Raw genomic sequence first — 19,841 nt, 5'->3', positions numbered from 1 at the left:
GGCAAAAATACTTCCAATTTTTGAGAGGGAGGATAAGGACTTTCCAATTAGTTGTTTTCTTATTATCTACATGATTGTGCAAGTCTACGTTGTACTTTGTGTAGATAGAGCTCAATGCCATCTTGTTGAATAATAGCACCACCTTAGAGTTAAAGGTTTTGCAATTTATAAAATGCTTTCACAAATAGTACTCACATATATTCCGTATTGAAAATACTAGGAATTTGGAGGGGCACGATTACATGCATTAAGACAACAAAAGAGAACTCAGAAATTGATAACATAAATTCTGACCTAAAAGGACTATAGAAACCGTGAGTCCAAATTCATCACACTTTGAAGTAAAGAACAGAACCCAAAGTAAAGAACAGAACCCAGAGATCTGGAATGATAGCTTTTCCATGGAATACAGAGTCCCTATGAAGACTCCTAGTTTGGACTATTCTCTCTGAAGCCCTATAATCACTAGAGTGTAAGCTCCATATAGCAAGAAAGCTAGTACCTGTTTTTTCACCACATTATCCCCAGTCTCTATCTAGTGCAGCATCTGGAACCACAATAGTTACTCAGTACATATAAGTTAAATAAATTAATCTCTATAAATATCTAATTTGCTTTGTAACATGGACGTATCTAAGACTTCCTTAAATCAATTTTAGGTTCATAATTTGGAGTCAATGTAACACATTCAAAAGTTACATTATTCAAAATAAAGATTTATAAAAGTAAATCTGTATTTACTTTTAAATACCCATCAAGCTTTTGTAACATACTAAATGTTGTTCATGATCTAATTTTTCAGTATTCACATTCATTTATTCTATTAGTAGATTTTTAATCACCATCTATGAACAGAATACTGTTATTGCTTTAATAATATAAAACACAAACTAACAAAGATGAATTAAATTAGATATCACCTTGTCAATATAATTTCAAATATAAAATTTATATTGTGATAAAAAGTACTTCAAGTAATTATGTAGTTTTTAAAATATAACATTTTTTTTTCTATTTTGTAAAGTCTTACTTTGTTAATAACACATTTTTACTACCAAAAGATTTTGTTTAAAAAAAATGCCCATGGAACAACTATGCTAACTTATGCTGTCATAACTCCTGAAAAAAAGATCACATATCCCTCCAAAAGTCAAAGACATGCATTTTATAAGCTATTGTGGAGGCTATTAGAATAGCTATTGAAAAAAAGATCACATATCCCTCCAAAAGTCAAAGACATGCATTTTATAAGCTATTGTGGAGGCTATTAGAATAGCTATTGTATTTAGGTTCAAGGAAGTGAAAATTTTCTAAAACAAGGCAACCACTACCTATTAGACATGTGACTATAAAGTTTATTTTTCAACAATATGTAAGAAATAACATATTCAGACATTTGTGCTGTTAGATTCATAGAGAACAAACTGATGGTTGCCAGATGAAAGAGAGACTGGGGGACTAGGTGAAAAAGGTGAAGAGATTAAGAAATACAAATTGGCAGTTACAAAATAGTCATGGGGATACAAAGTACAGCATAGGGAATATAATTAATAATATTTCAACAACTATGTATGGTGTCAGGTGGGTAGTACTAGACTTATCGGGGGATCACTTCATAAATTATGTAAGTGTCTAACCACCATGCTGTACACCAGAAACTGATATGAAATAATATTGAATACCAAGTGTAATTGAAAAATTAAAAATAATAATTTAAAAAACCATAGTAATTCCCCAGAAAAAGTGATGCTGTTATACCAAAACTGTTATCGTTATTATAAACATTTTGAAAAGTCCTCTTCTGTAATTGCTTTTAGAGTACACAGCTCATTCTTTTGAATATCTTCAAGGATAGCAAGACTTTTTTCCTTTCAAAGTGGAAAATAATTGTGGAAGAGTTGAAAATTATTCAGGCCATAGCTAAAGAAATAGGTACGTATCTAAAAGAATGTGTGACTGCAACAGCAATTTGAAGAATTTTTCCAGGGTGGCTCCAAATTCCCAAAATCATTCTTGGGCAGTTTTGGAAAAATACTTTGTTCTAGTTTTATTTCAAAGAGTTGACTAGAACTTTATTTAAAAGAACTTTCCAAAAGTTTCCGAAAAACATTTTGAAAATTATGAAATAAATACAAATTTCCAGAGGAACTTTCTCAAGGACAACACACATTTTTAATAAATTACATATAAGTAAATCAAAAACCAAGCCTCATTACTCTATAGGCATACCACACACAGTTTCTTCATGTGTCAAATCTGGATTAAGCAATTTATATGATAACTAGATAGCAAGCAAGATAATTTGCTTCCCTCAATCAGAAATCGAGTTTGGGAAACTGTAGGTCGCCCTCTCACCATGATCAGGAATCACATTCTGATATAGTGTAGTCAATACAGATCTCTCCTTATTCTTAACCAGCTTGAAATTCAAATTCTAGAATGTGGTTTCAATAAAAAATGTCAGCTTCAACCAGTTGTCTTCCATGACAAGTCTGCTAACTGTGAAAAATGTATCCTGAGCATTTCTATTATATAGAGAAGAAATATTTATACTTTGTGAGCAGTTTCAAAATATAAATTAACATGTAAACTGAATTCTCTAAAAGTTTTCTAAATTGCAGAGAAAAGTTTAACACATTTTTTAAAACAAGGCTACTTCAATAACAACTGAAAAGAACAATGTGTCTATGTACATGTCTTAAATCCTTTTCATCACAATGCAATTCATTTGCTTCGTGTTGACTTTGGCAGATTCTGGCTTTTCTCAATGAAAACAGATACTTGGCCATGATCTGAAATTAAATGCTGAAACACGATGAAACATATCCTGGAATTCCCACATATCTTTTTTTATTAACATGTAGTATGTCATGCAAATGACCCACTGTCTGACACATTCAACTCCTTTGGCCTCGACAAGTAGCAACAAAATAAGAGGCACATGAACCTTTCTAGACTGTTCTAAGACTTAGTCTTGAGAACACATTGTACTATAGTGCATCAGAAATCAGGAAATCAGGACAGCTAGATTATGTTTGTAAAAAATAATTCTAACCCTCTTTAGCCTGAGAAGACAACTGACCCTAACAACAACTCTTTCATTAGCCTTACAATTTATATTGCTATATTCTGGTCAAATCTGGGTCTGTGTCAAATTGTCCCCTGAGGCAAGGAGAAATATCCTTGTTGTGCCACTGGGTACTAAAAAGGACTTCCTGCCTTTGATGTTTATTTGAGGATTCTTTATGGAGGAGGAAGTCTCAGTGGCTGACATGTCTATCTGCTGATAGTGAAGCTCTGGGGAACAGCGGGGCTAGAAGTGATAAGGGAATTAAATGGAACCCTCCATAGCCCACTCCAAGGACATGATGAGGCATTTCTGACGGTTGGATACTAAAGAGGAGAGTGACACCTTTATATTTTCTTGGAGGACTAGTCATGTATAGTCTCTTTCCACTAAGTTTCCACTTAATTACAAGCCTTGATTAAAGGTGGATTCCTGCAATATAATAATTCAAGGTTACACTGAATGGAGAGCTAGGCATATCAGTGAATGGAGAGCTAGGCCCTCTTTCCTAAGTCCTTAAACCTAGTATCTTGGAATCAGCTCTGAGAACTTAAGTGCAAGGCTGAACTCATGATTATTTTGCAGTGCAGGCACGGTAGCTCTGATGAGAAGAGAAGGAAGCCCAAGGAACTGTACACATGACTGGGAACAAGGAGCACAGGTCTCCCTTTTCAGTTCCGTTGTAGACTCATTAAGTGCACTTGGAAAAATATGCTCTTATTTGCTTTACTTTCTTCATCGAAAAGACGATGTGTACATCTTCCAGAGAAGGTGGCATTCACAACTGCAGCAAAAACTTTTTTCTGTCAATATGAATGAAACCTTACTTGAGGCGACACCAATGACCTCACAGTGAGGCCTGGACATGGGATATAAAAGGTTAAATGATTAATTTGCCAAGTTCAATTGCTAGGAAGAGATGGGACAATTCCAAGCAGTATAAATCACCTATGCATTTAGAAACTATTATCAGGAGCACTAGATAGCACTGCATGATGTTCTGCAAACCACAAGTGATGTCAAAGCTTCAAGGCTGCTGAGCTGCCAGAGGGTCAAGCGTGATAACAGATGCTAAAATTACTGCTGAAAAAGCATATTTGATTACAAAAGGACCAAGAGCAGTAAAGCTCTTGGAAGGCTTCCCTCTAAGTTTTACAAGAAATAAGATAAGCAGCATCTCCAAGTGTAATCACAAAATATAATAAAAATGCTCTGGGCCCTCACAGGACTTGCAAGTTTATCTCTCTTGAGTGATATAAAACTATGACTTTCCTAATACACAACAATGAGGACAAAGTTACCACCAAATTGAGGCAATGTCTAGTTGATGACACAGACAACTCTATAAGGGGTCTTTTTTTAACGGTGCTTTTAAAAGGGTAAAATTTAAATTGACCCCAACCCATGCATTCCTACCTTTCTAACCTTTCCCTTTGTCCTCATGCTTTCAGTTCTACAATCCTTTTACTCAATATTTCCAGCCTAATTCTTCATATTATTTGATGACCTGATGTAGCTGCCAGCTTTCCCCCAACCCCCATCATCCCTCCATCCTCTACTCAATCCCCCATTCTCACCCCCAGTTCCCAGTATTCTCACCCTAGGTCTTGCCCAAGGTCTCTCTTCTCACTTGTGAAGTGGGAAGTTCAAACACTGATAACTGTGAGAAAAAATAAAAACCTACATGTGAAAAAATTCACTTTAATATTCAAAACAAGAACAAAAACCTTCTAAAATTGTTATCTAGGAGTTTTCCATCTTCTTCTGAAACTTCTTAATGTCACTTCATGCTTTCTTGTATTTGAATCGCCTATTCATTTAATAAAAAACTGTGAATGGCCATATGAAATGAAGTGTCCTAAATCTGGGGGTGGTTTTGAGAAAAATGTACATATGGAAACTACAATGCCATTGAGAAGTAATTATAAAGTATATAGGATATGGCAGGAAAATTCTGCAATTATTTTCACATTAAGAATGAAAACTAAAATCCAAAACTACAGAATTCTCTAAGTATCAAAAGTATATTTGCCTATTGTGTATTCATATTAGGTAAAACTCCATATTTACTTTTTATATCTAATTGTGAAATCATTTGTAAATGCAAAAGAGTACTTTAGCACTGTTGCCTATTCGAAGCATTTTAAATTACTGTAAAAAGCATGCTTTGCTGATCTTTTCATCTGCTTGAGCCGGAACTAAAATGTATAAAATTCTAAAATAAATAATGACTTTTAAAACTCTGAACAGTTAAAATAAAGACAGAGTTCCCTCATTTATGTTGAAAGCAATTGAGAGAATTAAGCTTTGCCTTTTGTGCTTATTGCAAATAGACACTGTTTTTTTTCTCACTTTCATAAAAGAAACAATAAATAAATCAAAGAACACTACCACTGAAGAAATTCCGATAGTGACAGTGATCAAAAATAGTCATTTACTGGCTTCATGTTAGGGATAAATAAAAATTTTACAATCTATGATTCAGAAAACTTATGTCAAAATTAAACAAGAAATTAACCAGGCAAGGAATCTTAAAACCTTTCTTAACTAGCCATAAATTTATTATTGAGCCAGCCAAATAAAATTTCTGGATAATAAGTGTTAGAAAATTCAACGATATTATTTAGATGACAACAAGAACTTTCAAATCCTAAATTGATTTCTTACCAAGAAACCAAAACAACAGACAACAAATGTTAATGTTATTTACGTTTACCATGTAAATAACAAGGAAGGAATTATGGAAAGATTATGATATATCAACAACAGATGTCCAATAAATACTTATTGAACCTATTAAATTTATGGTACGTGTCTGTGTGCATTAGTGTTTTGGGAATGAGAGGCTGAGAAAAAGTACTGTGAGCTTCTTCGTTTCATTACTCTGAAGCAATGGTCCTAACGAGGACAATCTTCAGAGATACCGTGTCCTGAGTTCAAGATTTCCTCTTCCTATTTACTTTTACACTGTTTTCCCTCTTTTCACATTGATTATGATAGCGATAGTCTAATGAACACACTCGAAAACCAAGATCACTGTGCTCAAAGTGCAAGTAAATGTGAAAGCACTTCGATCTGCCTGTCTTGGCACGCACATGTTAGTGTTGGGATGCTATCTTGAACTTTATGAATATGAAAAACACATTTCTCTTTCAATAATTAGTAGGGTGAAACGAACTGCAGATAAAATAGATTTTATCTTAGTTAAAGTAAATACATTTCCAAATGTCATCATTTTGAAACTTCAAAGCAATTTTGGCTTTTCCAGCTATGAGTAGGATATAAATAATCTTCTATGAAGGGACAAACCCTTTCACTATAAAATAAAGAGAATTATCTTATTAAAAGTTCTATGCCTAAATAAGTTCCTAGTCATTTCCAAGTGATTTGGTCAAACATTCCTTAGAATTAGTTAGACTATCATACTTGACTCAGCAAAACAGGATTTAAAGATGCTTTCAAACTGTCAGAGAAAGCAGTCAGCTGGAATTATTTTTGAGAGAAGAGATAAATTCCTCACAATTCCTAGAGTATTCAGTTAGAAACGGTGATAATGTTCAATATGATTATCATTCTTAGATGAGAATGTGCTAGTTTCATTAAAAACATTGTTGCTAATGAAAATAATTACTGAGTATATTAGTTTTCTCCTGCTGTTATAACAAATTACCACAAACACAGGAGCTTAATATAACACAAAAGTTATTTTTTACAGTTTTGAAAGTCAAAGTTCAAAATAGGTCTTATGGGGCTAAAATCATGGTGTCCACAGGGCTGTCTTCCTTCTGGATGCTCTAAAGGAGAATTCATTCCTTACCTTTTCCAGCTTGTAAAGGATGCCCACATTCCTTGGTTTGTAGCTCCTATTCATTTTCAAAGCCAGCAATCACATCTCTCTGAACTTGGCTCTTGTCATCACATCTCATCTGCTTCTGATTCTTCTCTCTTGCTTTCACTTATAAGGACCTTTGAGATTACATTAGGCCCACCAAATAATGCAAGGTATTCTCCCCATTTGAAGATCTGTAAATTAATCACACCTGCAAAGGCCCTTTTGCCATGTAAGGGACTTACACACTGTCTACCACACTAAATATCAAAATATAGAAAGTGAAAGATTGTCCAACTTGCTCTTCCACCATAGTTCTACTATAATTGCAAACCCATGATTAATTTGTTTAGTATGATAAGCAGTATAAATAGTGGGAAGTAGTGCGTTGTAGTGGTTAAGGCCTGGCCCCTGGATTCAGCTTGCCTGGGTTCCAATCCCAACTCACACATTAACTGTCACCTTGGGCAAGTTACTTAACCCTCAGTTCTCCTTATCTTTAAAGTGGGAATAGTAATTGAATTTACCTCTTCATCTTGTAACAACTAAATTACTCACCATATATGAAACACTATCACATCAAAAGCATATAATATCAAAATAACTAACTACATTATCTTTTATTATTAAACATGCTTAGCTATTTTTTTCAGGGTTGCAGATCAGAGGAGGTATTGTAATGGTTTCGAATTTTTGCTCATGTTGATGCTATAGAATCCTTTGAGACTTATCTAGGTAGAAGGTTACCTAGGTATACCTTATTATTGGCAATGATTTGAAATTTTAATCCAGTTTCCAATAACCATTATATTCTTTAGGATTAACTCAAGCAACTAGATATTGTAATACTGAATATAATAATGAAAATTTAACAGAGAAGCTGAGTCAGAGAATGAGGTTCCTTTTCTTACTTAAATACTTTCATCTTAATGTACCCTTAAACATTCATTTTCAAACAAATTATGTTGCCTCACAGTTACCTTCTGCTTGAATATAGAAGAGTGGCTGGTGAGGGAGGGAAGTTTCTGAGGCCTGATAAATAAACACAGTTATAGACTTGTTTCTTGCTGAAGCTGACTCAATTGTCTTGTCATTCTTCTTTACTGTGCTGTTTTTAAGGGCAGAGACTATATTTAAATATATGAAATACAATATGTGCTTCTCAAAATATAGACATTTAATAAATATTAAATATCATGTCAGTTTTCTTCCCCCAATTAATTTATGCAGTGCATTTCATTAGTTTTAAAACCTCTTTATGAGTAAGCTACTATGGAAAACATTGTGGAAATGAAAAACATAACCTCTGGAGAAATGGATCCAAAGCCCAAAGTATATTTATCAATACTCTCCCTAATCCCAGCATCCTCAAAACATTTCTAGAATTTCTTGGCACAATCTTCATTTCAGATTTTGAGACATCTAAGAAAATTGTTCCTATTACTTTCCAATCATATTTTATTTATGACCAAAAGCATGTTTTCCCCCACTTGGTCATCCACTTTATTTAGTCATCAGTCAAGACTTGATATCAAAGGCTGTCTCCAAACACCAAAGGGTGGTGACCTACTACCTCATAATGCAGTCATAAGAGTAGGTAAAACTACAATTGTGGAAGAAGCATTCCAGAACAAAATGTGTAAGGCAGAGAGAGTTTCAGAAGATGGTGGACTAGGTAAAAGCAGGGTTCGTCTCCTCCTAGAACTGCATTAAAATTACAACCAAATTATAAAATAATCAATGTGGAGAATCACCTGAAGTCCAGCTGATCATAACACCTACATCTGATAATATAAAGGAGTCATATTGAATCCGATCCAGCATAGGCAACAACCATCAGTGGATCACTTTGTAGTTCTCACCGGGTAGCCCTGAGCAATAAAAAGCAGCAGCTGACCTTGGCCTATGGGGGAGCTCCTCCCAAGGGGCCACAAAACCACCACATCTGGAGGCTGGCACCAGACCACACAGAGCAGCTCCTGATTAGTTCCAGTAGTGATACACACAAAGGGTGGTTATACAAGCCTGCTAGGGCAAATCCAGTGGGATCAGCCCCCACACAACAACTCTTATCCTGAGGGTGCAGTCAATTCCCACAAATAGTCAGCCTGAACATTAATCCCACCCACTGATCTACTAACAACAATAAAGGCTTGGCAACAATAGAAGATCATACACAACTCACACAAAGGTCACGTCCAGAGCTCCAGGCACAAGAGATCAGGGAGAGTGCGTCACTGGGCCACACAGGACATCTTTCACATTAGGCCATCTGGCCAAGGCTGAGAGATGAAACAAATATTCCTGATACATAGAAATGAACACAGAGAGGCTAATAAAATAAGAAACAAAGAAACATACCACAAATGAAAGAACAAGAGAAAACTCCAGAAAATAAGCTAAATGAAATGGAGACAAGCTACCAACCAGAGACAGAGTTCAGAATAATGGTTATAAGGATGCTCAACGAACTTGTGGGGAGAATTGATGAGCACAATGAGAACCTCAACAGAGAGTAAGCATTAAGAAGGACATAGAAACCATAAAAAAGAACCAGACAGAAATGAGGAATACAATAACTAAAATGAAGAATACACTAGAAGGATTCAACAGTAGATTGGATGAAGCAGAACATCAAATCAGTGAACTGGAAGACAAGGTAGCTGAATACACCCAATCAGAACAACAAAAAGAAAAAAGAATTTTTAAAAATGAGGATAATTTAAGAGACCTCTGGGACAACATGAAGCATAAAAATATCTGAAACATAGGAGTACCTGAAGAGGAAGAGAGAGCAAGGGATTTGAGGTTCTATTTGAAGAAATAATGACAGAAAACGTCCCTAATCTGACAAAGGAATTAGACATACAAGTTCAAGAAGCACAAAGAGTTCCAAACAAGAGGAATTCAAACAGACCTACACCAAGACACATCATAATTAAAATGCCAAAGGTCAAAGAAAAGAGAATCTTAAAAGCAGCAAGAGAAAGAAGATGGTTACTTGCAAGGGTACCTCCATAAGAATGTCTGCTGACTTTTCAATGGAAACTTTGCAGACTAGAAGGGACTGGCAAGAAATATTCAAAGTTATGAAAAACAAGAATCTACAACCATGGATACTCTATCCAGCAAAGCTTTCGATTAAAATGAAAGGTAAGATAAAGAGCTTCCCAGACAGAAAAAAAGCTTAAGGAATTCATCACCAACAAGCCAGCATTACAAAAAATGTTAAAGGGTCTTCTGTAAAAAGAGAAGGGGTAAAAAAGAAAATAGAAATAACAAATATGAATAATAAAGTGACGGTAACAATGTACCTATCAGTAATCACTTTAAATGTAAACAGATTAAATACTCCAATCAAAAGACACAGGGTAACCGAATGGATAAGAAAACAAGACCCATGCATATGCTGTCTACAAGAGACCCACTTCAGATCAAACAACACTCACAGACTGAAATGGATGGAAAAAGATATTTCACGCAAACGGAAATGGAAAAAAAGCTGGGGTAGCAATACTTATATCAGATAAAACAGACTTTAAAACAAAGGCTATAATAAGAGATAAAACGGGCATTATATAATAATAAAAAAGGGATCAATAAATCAAGAGGACATAACCCTAGTAAACATATATGCACCAAACATAGGAGCACCTACATACATAAAGCAATTATTGACCGACATAAAAGGAGAAATCAATAATAATACACTCATAGTAGGAGATTTTAACACCCCATTGACACCAATGGACAGATCTTCCAGGCAAAGAATCAACAAGGAAACAACAGGCCTAAAAGATACACTAGAACAGATTGACTTAATAGATATTTCCAGAACATTTTACCCCAAAGTAGCAAAATATACATTCTTCTCAAATGCACATGGAACATTTTCAAGTATAGATCACATGTTAGGACACAAATCAATGCAATCCCTATCAAAATACCAACGGCATTTTTCAGAGAGCTAGAAAAAATAATTCTAAAATTTATACGGAGCCATAAAAAACCCTGAATAGCCATGGCAATCTTGAGAAAGAAGAACAAAGTTGGAGGTATCACACTACCTGATATCAAACTATACTACAAGGCTACAGTAATTAAAACAGCATGGTACTGGCATAAAAAAATAAATGGGGTAAAGACAGTCTCTTCAATAATGATGTTGGGAAAATTGGACAGATACATGGAAAAAAAAAAAAAGAAGCTGGACCATCTTCTTACACCATATACAAGAAAAGACTCAAAATGGATTAAAGATTTAAATGTAAGACCTGAAACCATAAAATTTCTGTAAGAAAACATAGGCAGTAAACTCTCTGATATTACCAACAGGAATTTCTTTTCAGATATATCTCATCGGGCAAGGGAAACAAAAGAAAAAATAAACAAATGGGACTACATCAAACTAAAAAATTTTGTACGGCAAAGGAAACCATCAACAAAACAAAAAGACAACCAACTGTTTGGAAGAAGATATTTGCTAATGATACATCTGATAAAGGGTTAATAGCTAAAATGTATAAAGAAGTTATAAAACTCAACAACAAAAAACAAACAATCCAATTAAAAAATGAACAGAAGACCTGAACAGATACTAATTCAAAGAGGAAATACAGATGGCTAACAGACATATAAAAAGATGCTCAAGGTCACTAATCATCAGAGAACTGCAAATTAAAACCACCTCACACCTGTCAGAATGGCTATCATCAATAAATCAAAAAACAGCAAGTGTTGGCGAGGATGTGGAGAAAAGGGAACCTTCATACATTGGTGGTGGGATTGCAAATTGGTACAGCTCCTATGGAAAACAGCCTGGAGGTTTCTCAAAAAATTAAAAATGGATATACCTTTTGATCCAGCAATTGTACTTCTGGGTATTTATCCAAAGAAAACCAAAACAATAATTCAGAAAGATCTATGTACCCCAATGTTCACGGCAGCATGATTTACAATAGCCAAGATATGGAAGCAACCTAAATGCCCATCAATGATTGGATAAAGAGATTATGGTTCGTATATACAATGGTCTATTACTCAGCCATTAAAAAATGAAATCCTACCATTTGCAATGACATGGATGGACCTAGAAGTTATTATGCTGAGTGAAATAAGTCAGAGAAAGAATGATACCATATGATTTCGCTTACATGCGGTATCTAAGGAACGAAAAGAACAAACTAATCAAAAACGGACTCACAAATATAGTGGACAATTTGGTGACAGACAGAGGGGAGGGGACTTGGGAGGCTGGGAGAATGGGGTGAAGGGTTAAAGAAGTACAAATTAGTAGTTGACAGTTGAGAACGGGGATGAGGAGCATGGCAGAGGGCATGCAGTTAGCATTAACATGATGACTAAGTGGAGGGCCAGGGGAGGGAGGGAGCAATTGGGGGGATCATTTTATGAACATTATAGACGCCTAACCAATGTATTATATACTTGAAACTAATTTAAATAAAAAATTTTTTTAAAAAGCAAAAAAAATTGCTGAAAATTAATAATGAGCTGGGAATTTTTGAAAGAAAAAAATGTGTGAGGCAGTAGCATCACTAGAACAAGTTCTATATTAACTAATTGAAATTATAAACTAAGTAAATTTTTAAAAATTATTTAGGTGGACCTTATGAGATAATTAGTTATATTATACTTTTATATCATTACAAATATATCTCTACATATTTATAAGATATATATTTTTAAAAACCCACACATTCAAATTCCAATAAATTATAGAAGCATTCATTTAATACTCAAGTAGTATCTAGCATTCTGCTAGGCCTTGGAATGCAAAATTGACAGCTCCCTGCTGTCAAGTGTGTCATATGACAATAACATTAACATGCATTAAGATATACTTATTCAGAATCATTAAGGAGAGTGGACTGATACACATGAATTTATGGCACAACAACTAGGTTAGGGCTCTTACTTCACATTCAGGGGTGTGATACTGGCAGCAATGAATGGACAGTAATAGATTGTATTCAATGCGAAAAATCCTAGTGAATGTTCCCATGAATATTGGACCATAAAAGCAAGCTAGAGCTTTTGTCTTACAGCTGTAGCCCCATGTTATCACATCTCCTAAAACTTGCTCCCATATAGTAAAATAAAAAAATATTGCCCATACATATAAAAATATATTTAAAAAATGTCCAATCTGCTATTTAAAATTTTTTTTTTTTCAGAATACGAAGTACAAAAAGAGAAACCAAAAAAATCTTTAGAGGAGATAAACAGAAGGGAGTGAAAAAGCAGTTTAGGAGAAATGAATGCAAAGAAGTAGAGAAATACCACTCTAGAGTCAAGCTGGAAAGCCAGTATAACAGCCGACTGATTGGCTGATTTACAAAATCAGCAAATGTTTGCTGCTAAAAGAACCTTAAACATCAGTTATCCTGATCCTCTCGTCATAGCTAAGAAGATTGAGGCCCAGAAAAAGCAGTGGTTTGATTTTTTTGTATATTCATGAACTGAAATCAAGTTTTCAAACTTCTCCATGTATAAAACATTATCAGATTTAAAACTACGAAATTTACTGTTGTTAGATTTAGTACTAAACTCATGAGTTGGTTCAGAATATATAAAAATAACTATGCCTTTAAATTCCATCACTCTTTCAATACAATATCCACACTTACGCACACCCCTATCTACCTACCCACTCATACATACACACAATCCCCAAACCTTTTTTTTCTGGTTGTTGCTGTTTTGTTGATGCTTTAGATCCACCTCTTTGCAAATGGAAGAAAGCCCTACATAAATTTTTGCTATATTTTATTTAGCGGTTTTATTGTGCAAGTAGATCTGCTTTGTAGAATTAAAAATTATTTTTGTTTGTGAAAGTTCAAAAATCATTCATCTAGTCATCAAAAATATAGTTTTTCTTTAATGAGAGTTCAGTAAAGAAACAGGATAAGAGGAAGATTTTTTTTTCCTTTGGTAACTGATTTTTTTTTATTCAACGTAATGAAGGTAGATAGCAGATAATGAGACAGTTGAGGCTAAAAAGTACAAACTGAAGAAGTCTCTTTCTTTATAGTTGTTCACAATGTGTAATCAAGTACACTAGAGACTTTGACATTCCATTTATAATTCATTCATTCAAAAAGATTACTTGTGGCAGTATAAGGTGGTAGAGATAAAGACTCAAGGAACTCAAGTTTTAATAGATGAAAGAGACAATTAAACTATTATTTTAAAAAAACAACAATTGAATCTTGGTTTGAATATGAGCATTTCTTTTTGTTTCCTCTCCTCAAATCCAATATGTTCAGGAAAGGTGCAAGCTTGTTAACTAAGGTGTTGTAAACAACAATGAAATATTTCTCTCTCACTCGCCCACATTAACATTTTATAAATACACTTTCTGACATCTATATCCTAGGAACTCATGTTCAAATAACACATTTCAAACAGCGATTATACACACCTGCTTTTTTTTAAAGAAAAACATGCCTTTTTAAAGAATCATTTTCGATTGGATTTTAGATTGAGAAGGTATCTTAGAGATCTAGACTTCAATGATTTCATTTCACAAAGGAGAAAAATAAAGTCCAGATAGATTGGCATTTGCTCAAGGTAACCATTTAGGAACTAATAATGAGAATTCATAGAATTCTAATTATTTTAATTTAATTTAATAGTTTGTTCAGTTTCTCTGCAGAAAATACACACCTACAAGTTCTTCTTTCTTAAACTAGGAACTCGTTACATTGAACCCAGCGGCAACAGCTCAGCCATTGAGCCACATGGGTCAGCTGAGCACCTCTTAATTATACCATCTCTTTACGCCTGATGTCCTCAGGCTACCGGGGACCAAGAAGTACAAAATAAAGACAGAGCAGTACTCTACTGAAGCAAGCACAGTTTACCACTTAGGATTAAAGCAAAGTCAAAATATCAAAACAAACCTTTCATTAAAAATCAAAGTGATAAACTTTTATTAAAACTTCTAAAATATTAAAGAAATACAAATTAGTAGCTGATGGATGGTCACGGGGATGGGGAGCACGGCATAGGGAATGCAGTTAGCACTAATATGTTTGCTAGGTGGAAGGTCAGTGGAAGAAGAGAGCAATTGCGGGAATTGTTTTATGAACTATACAGATGTCTAACCAATTTACTGTATACTTGAAACTAATTAAAATAAATAAATTTAATAAATATATATATATAACATAAAATTTTTTTTTAATTTCTAAAATATTTCCAAAAGTCTAAAGAAGGAAAGCATTCCCTCTAGCCCCTTTAAAATTAATTCTACTTTCAGTTGATACAGAAAAATCGACTAATAAAAATGTCAAAATCTGAGAATTATTTGGGGAATGTTGGCTGTCCATGGACTAAAAGTCACACTTATTTATAAAAGTACAGATCTCTATAACTTGGCTTGTTAATGAAGTTAGGCATCTAGATTGAGTGTTTGAGTCTGTTGCTCAAATGAAAACTTCTACTTCTTGTGATTATAATGCATGCTCATTTTTCAACAAGTTTTGAAGCACTGAGAATTAGAAAGGATCTTAGAATACATGGTAGTAAAAAGATGATAAGCTTTGGAGACAGATTTTTGGTTCTTCTAGTAGGTAGTTTAATAGCCTTAGAATAAGTAATTTTTATCTCCTTGGTCTTCCCCTATATAGTAAAAATAACGATACTGAGTCATTTTAAGGATTGTTGATAAGACATGTAAAATATCTAGCACATAAAAGATGCTCATAAATTGGAGCAATGTTATTTACTCTAGTTCTAAATTCCCACCTGGCCACGTGTTTGAAAAATGGAAAGCAGCAAGGCAATGAAAGAGAACTAAGCCTTAGTGCCAGCCATGTGCTATATACAAGTTAAACAGCAGCAGCAGCTTCCCTCATTGACCACTGATCATGTACCAGCAATTTACTAGGTGCTTTAATACATTATCTTATTTAATCTCCCCAAAAGCCCTGAGGTAGAAAAGCCCTCAGAATCAGAGTCTGAGAATGTAATGTGTCCAACGTCTTAGAGCTAACAAGCATTATAGCCAGAACTAGCAAGACGGGCAGAATAAATAACCAGAAGTTGCCCTAAAGCCTAACTATATACAGAACAACAAATGTCAGAAGCAACTGAAAGAGAAGTGCAACAGACAAATCTTCCCACTATGAGCTCCTTAAGAACTGGGACTAGGGCTCATTAACCTATGGGAACTTAGAATCTGGGACAATTCCTACAGTAAGTGTTCTGTAGATGTATGTGTATTATAACTAATTTGAAATTGCAATTGGCAATGTGGGCAATAAGGAATCACATTCTCTCAAAGCAAGGTTTTGTGATGACAGTAAATACAAAAAGTAGAAGAGTAGTGAAAATATTTGTGCATAAAGCCAATAGTCACAGATTAAACATATCTTTATATACCTACTCTGTGATAATTACTGTGTTCATATAGCTTTTCCCTCATTTGTTGTTATATAAAGATTTCAAGCACTGTCAGTAGTATGACCTTAAAATGTGAAGAACAATGAAGACACACACACACACAAACACACAAACATACACACATGTGTTTTAGGGATAGCTTAAAATTCACTTTGCTTTATATGCCACATGGGGAGAAAATCTACATGAAAGAAAATTCTCTGTGTAAGTTGTAAAAATGAATCAAAAGCTTAGTTCTTTTTTATTTAAATAATATCTATAATTTAACGTCATAGCAAAATAAATTCACCATTATGTTAGATATGTGCAACTGCATTTATACAAGTGAAACCTCAGAAATTTGATAGTTTGCTCTTTTTTGTTGGGTTAAGTAGGACTATTACGAAAAGAAAGAGAACCTTGGTCTATCAGAATTTTCAAAGAAAATAACACTTTATCCAAACTAAAATTCTCCACAGCAACAACCTACACACAGCCACATCCAGTGTTTATGCTTTTCTTAAGCAACAGAGTTCATTCTGACAATTTATCTACTACGAATTGTGCCAGAAAACCACCTATTCATTTTCTATATTCTGTTTGGCAAACAAAGCATGACACATAGCAATATAAAAATATATATATATAATCCCAGGATGCATTTGCAATGATTGCAAAGAAGTGTTCTAAATTGTCTTAGGCCTGTGGTTTTCAGAACAGCATTTAAACACTGCCACATGCTGTTCATCTGTGTGTCCTGCAGTCTGTTGAGTACCTTTCTACCGGCCTCAGTAGAAAGATGAATCACAGGCCAGATTTATGAAGCTGTTAACTCTTCAAAAGCACCGACTGGTCTTCAAAAAGAGAAGCATACAATCTTAAGAATTAATAATTTCAAATTCAGATGCTATGAAGCACACAATTGGAGTCATGGCAAAGCAGTCTCCATGAGCATTCTGTTTCCTATTAAAAGCAGAGATTCAACCAGAAGATTTTATATATAATATGTTGAATTTACTAATGTTTTTAAATTTTTTATTTTATTCATTTCATAACATTCTCTCTTTTTCAGTGCTAATTCTAAGTGCTGTCACATAGGAACTATGATCCTTAAATAGATTAGTTTGGTTATATCTTTATATACTCTAAAAAAAAAAATACAGTCTACAACCATGCCACCCTAAACAAGCCCAGTCCCGTCTGATCTTGGAAGCTAAGCAGGGTCAGGCTTGGTTAGTATTTGGATGGGAGACCACCTAGGAAGACCAGGTACTGTGGGCATAAAAAATAAAAAATAACGGATTGTAAACTGACAAGGTCCTTGCAATTTCTGAGGTCGACCAAGCATTGCCTTGCCTAAAAAAAAAAAAAAAAAAAAGTACATATACCTTTTCTAAAAGTAGTGTAACATTCAGAAACACTTGAGATCTTGCTTCCCAGTATATGCCGTCAATTTGGCTCAAATAAACTCATAAAAATTTTTAAAAAATGAAAAATAAAAATAAAAGTAGTATAAAATTCAGATGTCTGTAACGTGCTTCAAGGATAGGAATTGTGTTATATTCAATTTTGTCCATCCTGTGACTGACAAGAGGTGCTGAGAAAAATGCTTGTTGAGTAAATAAATGAGTGAATGAATGATTACATATAGTTCAGAATTTCAGAAATTTCTAAAGAATGACTACTACACCCTCAAAGAAATTATCATTTGTTTTTTTCTATGAAAATAATAGAAAGAGATTCAAAAATAATTGTCATTTTTATGACAAATAATTTAGAAAGAGATTCAAAAATAATTGTCATTTTTACATCCCCTTCTCATATTCAGCAACATCATCAATCAAAATAAAAGCACTAAAAATTCTGTTTATTTTAGTTATTTTGATCAGAAAAGCTGAAATAGGGTGTGCTACTCTATGTTCTTATCCGAAGTACTTAATTTTAATAAAATCAAGTACAAAACATTCCAACTAAAAAAATGTAAGTAGTAAATTGAAAAAAATCTTAGGTAGCATGCAGCATAAACTCAGTATTAACTCACTTTATTCATTTATTTATTTATTCAAATACTTAAAATCTCTAATGTGTTTAAAGAAGATCAAGAGCTGGAGGGGAAAAAATATTGACTGGTCTTATTTTAAACTCGTAATTACTAATTTCAAGTGGGTCTTGGTGTTGCCTAGCTATCCTACATTCTACTCAATGCACTCTAGATCACTGTATCACACACCTCACCTCTCCCTTTAGCCTTTCAAAATCTCCTGTCCCTCCCCAATCTCAGCTGATGATCTTGCTTCTTGTTTCACTGAGAAAACAAATCAGTTAGAAGAGAACTTCCACAGGCCCTCACCTCCAAAGATATCCTGTCTCCACCCGTTCTCATGTGTTCTTCCTTCCCTCCTGTTATATTGGGAGAATTGTTTGCCTCCCATCTAAGGCCCCATCCTCTATCTCCTACTCAAGACTGTGACTCCTGTAACAGTCCGATCTTGTTCTACGTCACCAATTTCCCCCTTTCTACTAGTTTATTTCCACCAGCATACAAGCATACTATAATATATCCCACCTTAAAAATACAAAGCAATAAAAATATGATCCAACCATGCTCTGCTAGCTACATCAGCCCAATTCTTTGCCCTTCTTCACAGAAACAGTCCTCTAAAGAATTGTGTAAACTATTCCATTCTCAATAGAGGTGATATTACCCTCAAAAAGCAAAAATTGACTCTTCCATGGTGAAAAATTCTTACTCTTTTATGTATAAAGTATATATACATATACAATATGTAACAAATATAAAGTATATGTGAAATCAGAATTTCATTGAGTGATGAAGGACAATTAGAGAAAAAAGCTCCTTAGGGAGGTGATAATGAAAAAGAGATTGAGAAACACTGGTCTAAATCTATCTCAATGTCCTCTGTTCCTGTTTTTTCACTCCAAGCACTCCACAGAAACTACTTTGTCAATGTCACGTATGCCCTCCATATTGCCAAATCCAATGGCCAATTCTTACATAAAACTAGAAGCAGCATTTATCATAGCTGATCACTTCTTTCTTCACACACTTTTTTGGTACCAATAATGCTGAATTTTCTCCCTAACTATCTGAATCCTTGAGATCCAATATCAGGAATAGAATTGATGCAAAAACTGGGATTCTGGTACACCTGGATTGCAACCACTCTTTAACATGCCACCACTACAGCTATAGTCTAAGCCATTTCTGGCCTGTATTTTTATAATATGAGTCCACTTGGTCAGCTCAGGTTTCTTCCAGTCTAACTTCCACACAACAGCAAAAGAATACCACCTTAAATCTAAGCCGCATTGTGTTATTTCTTCAACAGCTTTCCATCTGATATAGAGTAAAATCCAATGCCTTTATCACAGCCCACGAAGCCTACGTAATTGGGTCTGCTGCTTCCTCTCTGTTTTCATCCCCTAACACTGCTCCTCTATATACCAGCCACACCGGTCTCATTGTGAAATTGCTCATACCTTGGGGCTTTTCTACTTACAGCTACTTCTGCTTTGGAT

At 34.4% G+C, this 19,841-nt stretch overlaps 1 protein-coding gene and 1 pseudogene across 2 annotated transcripts in view; one reads left to right on the top strand and one right to left on the bottom strand.

Moving 5' to 3' along the window:
- The window catches only part of RNLS (renalase, FAD dependent amine oxidase), a 244,351-nt gene that overhangs the window by 199,133 nt on the left and 25,377 nt on the right, over positions 1-19,841 (bottom strand). The window lies entirely within an intron of this gene.
- LOC111740794 lies at positions 17,464-17,582 on the top strand (annotated as a pseudogene).

The sequence above is a fragment of the Pteropus vampyrus genome, unplaced genomic scaffold (assembly GCF_000151845.1).
Source record: "Pteropus vampyrus isolate Shadow unplaced genomic scaffold, Pvam_2.0 Scaffold68, whole genome shotgun sequence".
In the NCBI taxonomy this organism is placed as follows: Eukaryota; Metazoa; Chordata; class Mammalia; order Chiroptera; family Pteropodidae; genus Pteropus; species Pteropus vampyrus.
The sequence above is the reverse complement of the archived record's forward strand: the minus strand, read 5'-3'. Positions and strand labels throughout refer to the sequence as shown.